We start from the raw sequence: 13,591 nt of genomic DNA, 5'->3' as shown, positions 1-13,591 counted from the left end.
TCACGACTCAGTATTGCTTGTGGACTAAGACTTGATCTGAAACCTTTCTCCAGTGCTGGCTTTGGAGCAGTGAGCTGCTGCATTAGCAGATTCATGTAGCTAGATGCTGTGGTCAGTCTGTATGAGGTGGGGGCAGGCAACGGCCTTCAAGGGGCATTAGCCCTGATTTTAGGGCACAGGGAAAACATTCTGCCCAAGAAATGGGTGATGGATGCTGATCTTCCTCCAACTGAATCTATCAGGAACCTTGGAGGACACTCCTGCTACTCTATGCCTGGACAACTCACACACACACACACACACACACACACACACACACACACACACACACACACACTCACTCACCAGGGAACTAAAATGTATCATTTCAGCCACTACATTAGTAGTATGTTTCATACAGATTAGAAAACCAAAATAATGTGTTGCATAATTTTCGGTTTAGATCTGATTTTTTTCCCCTCCACCCAAGTTTTCAGCATCCTAGTCATACTTCCTTAGAAATGTAAGGCCGGTCAGTTATGCTGCTGAAATAGGAAAGATAACAAATAATCAAAAATATTTTCTTTCACTTCTCTTGGAAGGAAGTCAATACTATCTATATCCATGGTACATTTTCCCCTGAAAAGTCCCTTAGACCTTATTCTGTTTTCCGGCATGAGAGGTTGGAGTCTTTGAAAGTGGAAAAGAGTAAACAAAATTTCTGTACAGGAGCATTTAACCCAAGCTCGCCTTTGACTTTTCATGTCTTTGAACACGATCTTGACTTGACCTTTCACTGTCTCTAGGTTACTGCTTCACTTACTTTCAGCTGGATGTTAGAACAAGCAAGTCTGGGCACGAAAGCTCAGACATATACCTTTTAAAATATGTTGGAAGTGTCCAAAATTCAGATAACTCATAACAGCAACAATCTAAAGATCTTTGCTTCCTTTAGTCAAGAAAGGCAGATTCAAGCAGCTGTTCTGAATTATATCCATGCTTAGAACACAAGAAGAAAAACATTCTATCCTCTAATTTTGAGCTGAAGGCTGACTTTCCAAGGATAACAACAGAACACATCAAACATTTCTATACAAATTTTAAATGTCTATAAAGTTTTTTGTGTTTCTTTTTTTTTCTTTTCTTTTCCTTTTTTTTTTTTTTTTTGGAAAAAAGTATTTACTTATTTGAAAGTCAGAGTTAGAGAAAGGCAGAGATATAGAGTTCATCCATTACTGCTTCACACCCCAAATGGCCAGTTCTGGACCAGGCCTAAGACAAGGACCAAGAGCTTCTTCTGGCTCTCTCACTAGGGCGCAGAGCCATTTCTGGCTGCTTCCTACGCACATTAGCAGTGAGGTGGATAGGAAGCGAACCAGCCAGAACACCAACAGGGACGTACATGGAATTCCAGCATCACAGGGGGTGGCTGGTAAAACTCACTGACTCCTAGTGCTTTATTTTTTGAGCAAGATATTTTACGCAATGATTTTATGACAATTGATTCACTATATAGAAAGATGATATACATACATAATAAAAGATAGAAACTCATTTTAAGGCTGAAATTCTAGTGCCCGGCATGATAACTCAGTGGCTAAATCTTCACCTTGCAGGTAATGGGACACATAAGGGCACTCCAACTCCTTGCTTGTGGCCTGGGAGGGCGGTGGAGGACAGCCCAAAGCCTTCAGACCTTTTTCCCATGTGGGAGACCCGGAGGAGGTTCCTGGCTCCTGGCTTCAGAATGGCTCAGCTCTGGCCATTGTAGCCACTTGGTGGGTTAATCAGTGCATAGAATATCTTTCTGTGTCTCTTTCTCTCTACTTTTCCGTAAAAAACAAATAATTTTGAAAAAAAAGTGTAATTCTGAGCCTGGTGCAATGGCTCAGTGGCTGTCTTCACCATGGAAGCACTGGGATTCCATCTGGGCACCAGTTTCTGTCCCAGCTGGCCCACTTCTTGTCTAACTCCTTACTTATGGCCAGAGACCCTGCACCTATGTGGCAGACCCAGGAAGAAGCTCCTGGCTTGAGCCCAGCTCAGCTCCGGACATTGCAATTTGGGAAGTGAAGCAATGGATAGAAGCTTTTTCCCTCGGTCTCTCTTTCTCTCCACATTCTGATCTGCCTTTCCATTGAAGGTAAATCTTTAAATTTCAAGAGTTCAGTTCTATTCTTTGGCAAATATGTACACCATTGTGTCATCACAACCACCAAAGGAATAGTCCATCATTTCTAGAAATTCTCACATGCCTCTTTGTGGTGAGTTTATGCATCACCTACACCAGCTATGTACAAGCTGACCTTTCTCTAACAATAAATGTTTTTGTTTTATATAGATAAAAGCATATGGTGTATTTCTATTTTGTCTTACAATTTTGACTTTTAAAATGTTTTATTACTTATTTGTGATTTTGTCTTGTGTTAATATTCCTTAGTGTGGTTATATCATCATTATTTAATTCATGAGGTAACGTCTCATTCTCAGTTATCATAATAAGTCTACCATAAACATCTATTTGTAAGTCATTGTGTAATATGTGTTTTCATTTCCATGCCTTGGACTGGAATTATAAGTCAGAGGAAAAATACAATTTAATTATAAATAATTGCTAAACAACTTTGTATGGATTTCTAGAAATTCTTATTGTGATTTTGTGCTCTGTTCCTTTCTAGTAATTTATGCATTGGAAGAGTTAAACTTTGCATTTATTGCAGCTTACTTCTTCATAGTCAAGAAATGACAATTTGACTACATGACTAAGGTATGAATTCATTTTCTCTACCATGTACATAACTATTTTTAATTAAAAGACTGTCAGACATGTAAAAATTGTACATAGTTTTGGTGTACTATGTGATATATTATTATATTTATGCATTCAATTTCTGATCAGGGTAAACATTTATCCTTTCAAGAATCTAACATTTCTGTTTAGTTAACACATCTAAAATACTTTCTAGATTTTTTTAAAGAGAGAAATATGCAGTAAATCATCATTATAATCTTTTACCTTACTGTCAGCAGAACTATTTTCATTCAGCCTTAAAATGGAAAATTATGAAATTCTATACTAATTTACATTCTGTTTGAAGTAATGGTTTCCATTGTAATCAGTACTATACTGATGGAAAAGTAACTTGAATCAGTGTAAAATAATGAAAAAATTATTCTCAAGTAACTCTAGATGTTACCTGGCTCTTTTTATTGGTGAATAAAACTAAGTCTGATGAGATTTTTGTGCCCAAATGTAAGTGATGCAAGAATATTTTTCAATAATATATGTGAGTCTATAATAGCACATTTTCAGTGGAACGTTATAGAAAAGGAGAAAAATATTTTAGTACACTTCTATTGATAATTGTTGTTTATAACTTTAGATATAATGACATGAATAGATTAACTACAAAAATCTGCAACATAGTTCTTTTTAACATATCTGAACTTACACAGAAAAGTCTAAGATTGAGAGGAGACCTGAAAATTGTTGCAGAGTTCTAGCAAGCCATAAGAATTTAGTACCTACAATTCAGAATCCTCATTCGTGTTTAAATGACATTTTATAGCTATTTTTTCTTTTGTTCTTGATAAGAATTCATGAAAATAGTGCTTAATATGCATTCTTAATAATTTAAAAAACAATTTGAAGGCAACATTATGTTGTGAATAGTTATTGATACAATGACAAAGATAACAGAGAACACGAAAGATCTTATAGCATGGTATCAGTTACTATGAATAAAAGTAAAGACATGTACTCTTGCTTATATCATGGCTCTGTTGTTCTATTGGATAAACTTACATTTTAAACTACATAGTGGTTAAATTCACGGTTTAGTTATTTACAATTAGATTTATTTGTCTTACTTGGAAATGACAAATCATCATCATAAATTTTCTTCGATACATATTTAAAATTTTTATATTTAAAGAAATAGCAGTTCTCAAAACAATTCTTATCACAAAACTTGATTTAATATTACAAAAGGCATTAAAAGTTGTTTTTGAGAGCTATGTAATTGTAAACATAATTAAATACAACTTCTTTGTGAGTAATTTTGGCCTTGGGGTCTCATAATGTTTTTAATCATAACTTATTTTATTCCATTGAACCAAGAATCATTGCACCATGTCTGAAGGTACTCTTATTAAAAACGTAAATGTGTAAATATTACTTTCTCAGCTCTGCCCATGAAAAAGTTCAGCAACATTTAATGACTTAGTCAAAGGCAAAGAACGGATTACACATGATAATTAATAGCAACTAACCTCTAGCTCTACCCCTGTTCTCTGCAGGTAAACTGAATCACCATAGCATTACTGTGAATTCCTGCCATGTACCAGGTCCTAGTTTAAATAAGGGCACTTTTGCTCTACTAAGGTCTTAATCTCCAAATGCATTATGTTCTTCAGAGATCAAAACCAGCTATAAATCTTATTGTTTCTTTCACTTTGGTACCCACAATACTAAAATAAAGCTGACTGAATAGTTAATAACCTCCAAATATTTGTTGGATACATGCATTATTTACCAAATTTAACTCTAGAGTATCAACAGCTCCTTTCATTTTTATATTTTGTTTGTTTCTCTTTTATCTGAATGTAAAAGAGAAAGAGAAGGACAAAGGACACACACACACACACATATTTCTATATAATCTTTCCACTGGTTCACACCCCAAATGCCCTTAATGATCAAGTTTGTCCAGTTCAAAGCCAGAAGGTAGGAACTCAACCCAGATCTATTGGATGGGTGGCTGAGCCTGAAGTACTTTAGGCATCACCCAGAATGTGTGTGAGCAAGAACTGTGAATTGGGAGTGGAGCCAAATCTGAACGTAGGCACTTGGGAATGGCATGCAGGCATAATAAGCATAGTCTAAACTCCTGTGCCAGGTACTCTCCTACCCACACGTCTCTTCTTCTGGTTATCCCTTCTACAAATTATCCCTGATCCATTCCTGTGACAGCTATATAATTTTTCAACACAAATTTTTTCTGTTTTTCCCTAAGAGGAGAGCATTGAGAGTACACTTAGATGTTCAGGGAAGGGGTTAACCACATTTAACATGCTGTTTAATTTGTTAATAAACTGATTTTATCACATTATTGTAATCAAAACTGAAATATCTTATTAATATTTAATTCAATATGTAACATTAGCACAATTATTGGAATTCAATATGTAGTTAATAAATTTAACTCATTTCTTGTTTGTCCTATCTTCTGCTTAGGATAATCCTACTACATAATCAATATCATAATTTAAAATCTTAGCGTAATCAGAATAATTTACAGTGCTTGGAGATGCTTCCATAGTCACAATACTGCAACCCCTAAAATCTTTTTTTCTTTAACATATTGTAACTTACATGGTAATTCTTCTGATTTTAACTTAGCATATATAATTATTTAAATTCAAAAGGATGTTGATGCTATAAGTTAAACAGCAAACACATAATAAGAAGCCAAACAAAATGCAATTGAAATTTTATGCTTAGGGCTACATTTTCCCTATATGTTAAAAAAAATCTCGTAGGGAGTAATTCAAAGGCTGCTAGTATATTGGAAAAATTGCTGCTGCAAAGGTCATGTCAACTTCAATATATATGCAATGGAGTAAATAGATTTTCAGTCATCAGGATATTGAATGAACACTCATACACACACACACACACACACACACACACAGACAGACTCTAGTCTGCGTGGATTGACAACATGAAAGCCTGTACGATTTCATGATGCTTTCAAGTAACTTCCTCTTGGCTTTCCTTCTGATGATACCAAAAAATACAGCAAAATGGAAAGGGACAGTGCATTCCATGAACGTCGGCTGATAGTGAGCTCGTGATGAAATAGTTATGAAGTGTTTCCGAACACAGAAGGCAGAAGTTACACTATCTCATTTTATTTCCATATTGCTATTGCCAGTGAGCAACTCAAAGACTAATTGTCTGCCGTTCTTGAGTAGGATCATGAATTATCTTCTGAGGTTTCAAACTTGGCAATTTTGTTTGCAAAACTGTGGCTTGCAAAATTAAGGGGATTTTTAAGGACTGCTGTGGCTGATAGCTTTTATGGATGTTCAGGGGTTTCAGCATTACCATAATGCAATTGTTTGGTAGAAATGTTGGGAAAGAAAAGTAATAACTTATCTGGATTTCAATTTGGTTTCCTCAACTTATTTTCTAGCCTGTGCACTATTACTGACATATACTTTTTTCATTATCATGCTGTGCTAAAAATACTCAAAGAAATAAATGGAATCTAAGATGTGAAGAAACTAGCAAAGTTGTATGATTTCCTGTGACAGATAATTTGTAAGCAGACACTACCATTTATTAATTCCTTGCAGATATGAATAAGTGCTCCAACTTTCACAAATAAAATAGATTTTCAAATATTCTACTGTCCTGAGACCCCAGAAATAAGACTTTCCTATTTTTTTATTTATAGGATTGATCTAATAGTGCAATGTATTGCCTAATACATCTTATTTGTTTCATGCTGTTGCAAATGAGATGAATCAAAACTGCATTTATTTTTTGTTGTCGTTGCAAAATCAGATATATAGAGAGGAAGAGAAACAGAGAGGAAGATCTTCTGTCCAATGATTCACTTCCCAAGTGGCCACAACAGCAATTGCTGAGCTGATCAGAAGCAAGTAGCCAGGGGCTTCTTCCAGGTCTCACACGTGGGTGCAGGGTCCCAAGGCTTTGGGCTGTCATTGACTGCTTTCCCAGGCCACAAGCAAAGAGCTAAATGGGAAGCGGAGCAGCCAGACATGAATCAGCTTCTGTTTAAAAGAAGGATGTAATATTTTTACATATTATGTATTTACCTCATCAATTTGCTTATCATTACTAATAATACTACTTAGTAATTCCTTGTGTTTACAAAATAATCTTGCCATATTAGTAGACTGGATTAAAAAACAAAATTTATCTACTTGTTGCTTAGAGGAGACACTTCTTTCCAAAAAAGATCAGCAGAGGTATCTCATGGATTTTGATATATTTGCTTCTTATTTCATTTCTTCAAAATCGTTTTTTTTTCTCATGTTAAATTCTTCACTTACTCATAGATCATACAGTAGCATTATTTTCTTAAAGAAGGTTCGTTTTTCATTTCTTCAGTGACACATTATTCATTCAGTAGCATATTATTTAACTTCATGGCACTATAAATTTCTATGTTTATTCCTCCTGTTGATTTTGTTTTATGGCTTTCATTTAAGGGGATGTATGGTAATTGTGTCATGGAGATGATCATATCCTGATGTGAAGATGCAATTCATTAAGCATCTCTACTTCCAGATTAAAGATGGACGCCCAATGAAACTGTTAAATAGACTTTGACAATAAGATGTGGGACTCACTGCCATTGTGCATACCTGCAATGATGGACTTATGACTCTTTATGAAGAAATATACAATTGTAATAGTTTAGCGGAAATCAGTGTGTGTCAGGGGGTGTGATTTGGAGAAGGGTATAAAGGAAATCCCAGAGCCTATAAAACTGTATCTTAAAATAATAAAAATATCAACAAAAATAATTTTGTCATTTGTTTCAAGGTTTATATTTTTATTTTCTTTAATAAGTCAGGTATACAGAGAGAAGGAGAGACAGAGAAAGATCTTCTGTCCAATGATTCACTCCCCAAATGGCCGCAACAGCCAGAGCTGCACCGATCAGAAGCAAGATGCCAAGAGCCAGTAGCCTCTTCCAGGTCTCCCATGAGGGTTCAGGGTGGCAAGGTTTTGGGCTATCTTCAACTGCTTTCGCAGGCCACAAGCAGGGAGCTGGATGGGAAGCAGGGCTTCCAGGACCAGAACCGGCACCCGTATCAGATCCTAGCACTTGCAAGCCAAGGATTTTAGCTGCTAAGCTATAGTGCCAGGCCTAATCTTGGCATTTAAATTGAGATAGTTCTACTTACAGCTCTGTCTCTCTTCTCTTATTTCCTTTCTCTCTTCCACGCTTCATCTCTACCACTTTTCTTTCTTGTCTCTACTCTTCATTTTATTGTAATTATTAACACTTTAGTGTAGCATGATTAGAAATGGCATACCTTTCCTTCTAATTTTAGATCAAGTTTTCACATGAAGTATGGTATTAGCTTCAAGATTTTCATAAGTGCACTTTATCAGATTGAGGACATTTCATTTCATTCTGAGATTTACTGATAGGTTTTATTTTGTGAGTGAATTTTTAACTGAAATTAAACTCTAATTTTGGTGTTTTAATTTGAATAGATATTGAATTAAAATGCTTTAATGCATCTATTGAAATGGCTTACTGTAGTCTACTAAAATAGTGTGCTAAGAGAGATTCTAATATGAGTTAGAAACTTTCCAGCCCTTGAGATCCTTTTACAGCCTGTCTTCCCGTAGGTCATAAAGCTGTTTCCATGAATGGATGCTTCATGTTTGCAATTAAGGTCTCAAATAGGGAGTAGCCTAAAAACAGAAAAGTTAACTGGATGGTCCCTATATAATCAATAAACATTTTGTTTTTGTATTCAGAGGACACAGGCAAAGAAATCAGAGCAATTTGAAATTTGAACAAGATTTTTAAATTAATTTCTACATGTTATTGTACCATGATACAATACTACCACCTCCTTATATCCCCTTATTCCTTCCCCCACTAGCTTCCCCCATATCATTAAATAATATTGTCCTTCAAAATCAGTCCTAAGTCCAACATTCTACTATTTAAATGTATCCTGACATTGCAGGTATGGACATTGGTAAAGAGTCCTGCATCCTATTGTCAAAACACATTCAACGGTTTTATTGAGAGTTCATCTTTGATTTGCAAGTAGAGATGCACACTGCATTGTATCGTCACATCTATGTGTGATTGTCACTATCTAATATACAGTTAATATACATCCTCTTAAATGAAACACCATAACACAAAATCAACGATAGAGGAAAACAGAAAATTTACAGCATAAACTTAAATAACATGCTACCAAATGACCAATGTGTCACTGAATAAATTAAAAAGAAAATAAAAAATCTTCCTGAAGCAAATGATGCATTTGTGTGACCTATAAGACAGTGAGAAAATTAATGAAAAAAGCAAAAACATTTTTGAATTAATGAAAATAAAAACATAAATTTCAAGCTCCCTGAGATACAGCAAAAACAGCATTGAAAGGGCTTTTGGTCTCATATTCTACATGAAGATTGCCTTATATCAGAGAGAATTTATGATATTTGTCCTTTTGGGATTGATTTGCTCCACTGAACATAATGGTCTCTAGTTGGGACCATTTGGTTGCAAACAGTAGAATTTCATTCTTTTTGAATGTCTGAGTACTATTCCATGGGGGTAGACATATCACCGTTTCTTTATTTATTCCTCTTTGGATGGGCATCTGGATTTAATAGGACTTTACAAGAGATCTTCTTTGTTATTCTCTGGAAGCAGGTGTAGTTATGTCTTAAGAAACGTGGACAGCCTTCACCTGTTAAGATAAGTTTAGGAAAGGGGTATTAAATTCTGCAAGTGCAAGGATCTGAGTTTTTCCAACAAGCATAGTGAACTTGAACTCTTCCCCAGAACCTCCTCGTGAGACTCAATCTAGGGGAAAAATTCCGATGTTAGACTTTTTAAAAAATTACTTGAAATAATTACATTTAATTCACATATACAGATCTAGTAGCACAATGATATTACCCTCCATCCCACTCCATGTATCCATCCTCCCACTTTTTTCTCACTTCTTTTTTTTTTCTTTAGTTTCTGCAATGAAATACTTTCAGTTTATCTTGTAATCACAAGTTTATCCCTCAATTAAGTAAAGGATGCAACAAGTTGTACTTAGAAACAGTAAACACTGTTGCTCAAGGGGTACCCATACTGTCACCTATTGTTTGTACTAGCTAGCATTTCCACCAAGAGTGAGGCTGGATGCAAAGACCCCAGCTACACCATGCGATTGTTGATATACGGAGCTGTGAACTACTGAACAAGTGTTTTATGCTGCTAAGTTTGTTGTGATTGTTAAAGAGTTCTAAATGGAAAACATTAGGTTCTAAGCGTTCCAGATAAGGTGTTCAAAACACACACACACACACACACACACACACACACACACACACATTTCCCTTTGCTACTCCTTTTTTATTCTGTTCCTGAGACAAAGTGTGGGATCGTTAATTTTAAGATTGTTACCTATAGATTTGTCTTCAATAACTCAAAATATTTATCTCAAAATATTTAAAGTATTATATATTATTATCTTTTAGGTATAATTATTTTGTAACCTGCATGTTGGATTATTTGTTGACATTTGATAACTAAGATGATGCTTTTAACTTTTGAAATATTGAATTACATAGTTATTTAGTGGTAATTAATTTAAAATTTTAAAGATTTCCCCAGCTGTAGTAGGCTACTGTGCTTATCATATTGCTGGGAGAAAAGCAGCCAGTAGTTAGCAAGCGTCCTAAGGTAATGTCAAATTTGTGTAAGCTATACCACCAATATAAACAATGTATCAGTATAGTTGTTCACTCTATCTTTTTTTTAAGATCTATGAAGAAGGCAGGGAATGCTGTGCTGGGATACATCACCCCAGCACCTATGCAGGGGTCCTATAGATTGCCCAGAGAAAGGGATTTAGGAGGCATAATGGGGTAGAAATGCCTAAGGATATGTTTGACAGGAGATAAATGACTTTTGGGGTCTTCCATGAACTGGGTCACTGTTAGCAAGAGAGCTGACATGGAGTGGTTTAGACTGAGAAAACTGAAAGCATGTCTGGGTCAGCACCTACCAGAATGCAAAAGAACCATATTTAGAAGCAGATACCGCAGGAGACTTGTGGGGTTTCCTCTTTGCGACTGCAGCATGGAGTTAGTTTGCATGGAGTGTGTTGAGAGTAATGATGGGCTGCACAATGCTATACTAGAGAACTCACCTGACAGGCACCTGCTTGACATTTCAGGAGCTGGGCATGGGAAGAGGCCAGGCAGGTCCAGCTGTAGCACCCACCAGTTCATGCAAAGGCTGGGGTCAAACCATGACATCTAGGGCCAATCCACCTGCCAGCACATTTGGGATCCAGAGCTGGGAGCAGTAGTGATAGGGGAACTTGGGGAACTGCCCTACTAGGCTGCAGCTCCCACATGGGAGCACACACTGGGATGAGCAAGAGCCATGCTGGGAAGCAGAATAGGTCCTGTTGGACTATACCTGCCAGTTCACATGAGGTCTGGTGCTGGGAGTGGGCTTCTCTAGGCTAGGTTCCTACACCTATTGGTGAGAGCTGAACTGGGACTGGCTGAGCTGAGGCAGGCTATAGCATCTGCTGCTGAATGCTGAGATTGGTGGTGGACCATCTCAGACTGGGCCAGAGCAACAGCTGGCATGCACAAGACCCAGGCCTGTGACCAGGCCTAGTAGGGGAACTTCAGGGACTCCTTACTGTACCACTGCCTTCTTGGATGAGCATGTGTGCTGTGGCTGGGGGTGGGCCAGGCAGGGCTAGGCTGTTGTACCTGCTGGCACTCACAAGAGCTAGAATGAGTGCAGGTCTGTTGGACTTAATAGTAGCACCAGCTGGCAAGTGCAAGGACTGGCTGCAAGTCATGTACAATATCCCACCCCCACCCAGCAGGGTCAAAATCCTTCCTTGCTTTCTTATCACATATTTATTTACTTGAAACGTCGAGTGACAGGAGAGGGAAAGATAATTTTTCCATGTGTTGGTTCGCTCCCTATGTCTACACCAGCTCAAGTCCAGACCAGGAGCTCCTGGAGCTCCTTCCAGATCTCAGAAGTGTTGCAGGGGCTCAAGTACTTGTGCTATCATGTGCTGCTTTTCGGATTCACTAGCAGGAATTTTGATTCAAAGTATAACATCAAGGGTTCAATCTGGTCCTGCTTGCTGTGGGATGCTAATGTTGCAAGTAGCAATTTAACCTCCTGCCCACCATCCTGGCTGCAGATGGTTGGTTTTGTGTTGCCCCATAACTCTTTTTGCTTTCAGAGCTAGCTGAAAAGAGAAAAATGATGGTTTGTTGGCTATTTCCCCCAAAAAGAACTCTGCTTCAAGTTATCTTTAACTTGCAATATTAAAATATATGACTAACTTTATGTATTTTATAAATATTTATTTACTGCTTGCCTTGTGTAAATATAATTGAATATGCTTACACAAAGAAGGAAAAGTGGCACCTGAATTATCATTAGTTGTCTATCATGAATTATCAAAGCTTAAGTAAGATAATAAATAGATAGTTGCTTAGATAGTATTGATTTTAAAATACATATTCAACAGAAAGTAAGTCTTTATCTTTGGTCTTAAGCTGAAGCCAACACAGTCATTATTCAGTCATTTTGTTTCATTAGATCCTCAGGTATTGCAATATAGATATTTAACCAAATGCTTAGGGAATCTCTATTCAGACTTTTAAACATTTACAAAACCTTTCAGGGTAATGTTCTAGAGAAACTGTGGTTGAAACTTTCAGTATAAAGCCTCTGCAGGTCTCTAGTTCTATAATCTCCTTCAGGCTTTATTAAAATTTTCTCTGTAGGTAAAGTATCGTTTCCACCGACATTTTCATATTTCTGAATGTTTAATTAATACCTTCAGCTTTGGTTAGTAAACAAGTATGTTTGGCTTGTTCTTATGCCCCAAAGTTTCATGCCATTTTTAGTTAAAATGGATTGCGCTAACTATCTAATAAAGGAGTACACTCTATTATGAAAGTTTCTGTATTTCTCTGTTCTATTTAGAGCTTGACATCATGAATTATCTGTGGGTATTTGTGTATCTGCTAATTACTGTCTTTTTAAAAGATTATTTGATCCACACATTGTGAGTCTTTTATTTTAATTCTAAGTCTCTATCAATAAAGGAAGTTCTATTCACCTTTGTATAATGAGAAATAAAATGATGTCATTCCCTATTATTCCAAGGAACATTTGCCATAAAATTTTAACCAAATCAATATATTGTAAGCCCAATGCTTTGTAATCAAAGCAGAACTCTACATAGTAAAGATTATGGAAATACCTTTGTTTTATAATGCCCTGAAATTGTACTGGGACTGAAAGCAGATTTACTCTAGCAAAGTTCAGGGGCTGGCAAGGAAACATAAATTGCTAAGAGACTGCAAAAAGAACATTGGAGTTGGGCCAGATTTCACCCCCTGAATTAAACATAATTTAAAAATTAGGACACTTTTTTAAAATCAATAATCAACATAGGAATTTCAGATAGGAAGAAGTATATTTTGATTAATGTTGTCCATTTCAAAGGAACCTGGATGCTTTGTCCTTCACCAGCTGGAGTTTATGTAAGGCCTTCTGGAGCAAGTCAGCCAACAGGGAGTTACAATAATCTAATCTTTGTGGCCTGGATACCGCCTTGCGTGAGCAGCTTGCATAAGTAAAACATTTTTTTCTGTTTCCCACCAGGAGACTGGAACACAAAGATATTGCAGTGCTTTGTTATTTAACCAAACTCCACCAGGAGAGTCAAGCTCTTCGTTTAGTCTCCTATCTGCTTGAGTTCTGGATATTCTGGGTAGAGAGAGAAGCTACAGAAACTGTTGAGATTAATGTTACCTCTCTAACTTCTC

The sequence above is a fragment of the Ochotona curzoniae genome, unplaced genomic scaffold (assembly GCF_017591425.1).
Source record: "Ochotona curzoniae isolate NIBS_2020 unplaced genomic scaffold, NIBS_Ocur_1.0 contig_3819, whole genome shotgun sequence".
Taxonomy (NCBI): domain Eukaryota; kingdom Metazoa; phylum Chordata; class Mammalia; order Lagomorpha; family Ochotonidae; genus Ochotona; species Ochotona curzoniae.
Note: the sequence above shows the minus strand (reverse complement) of the source record.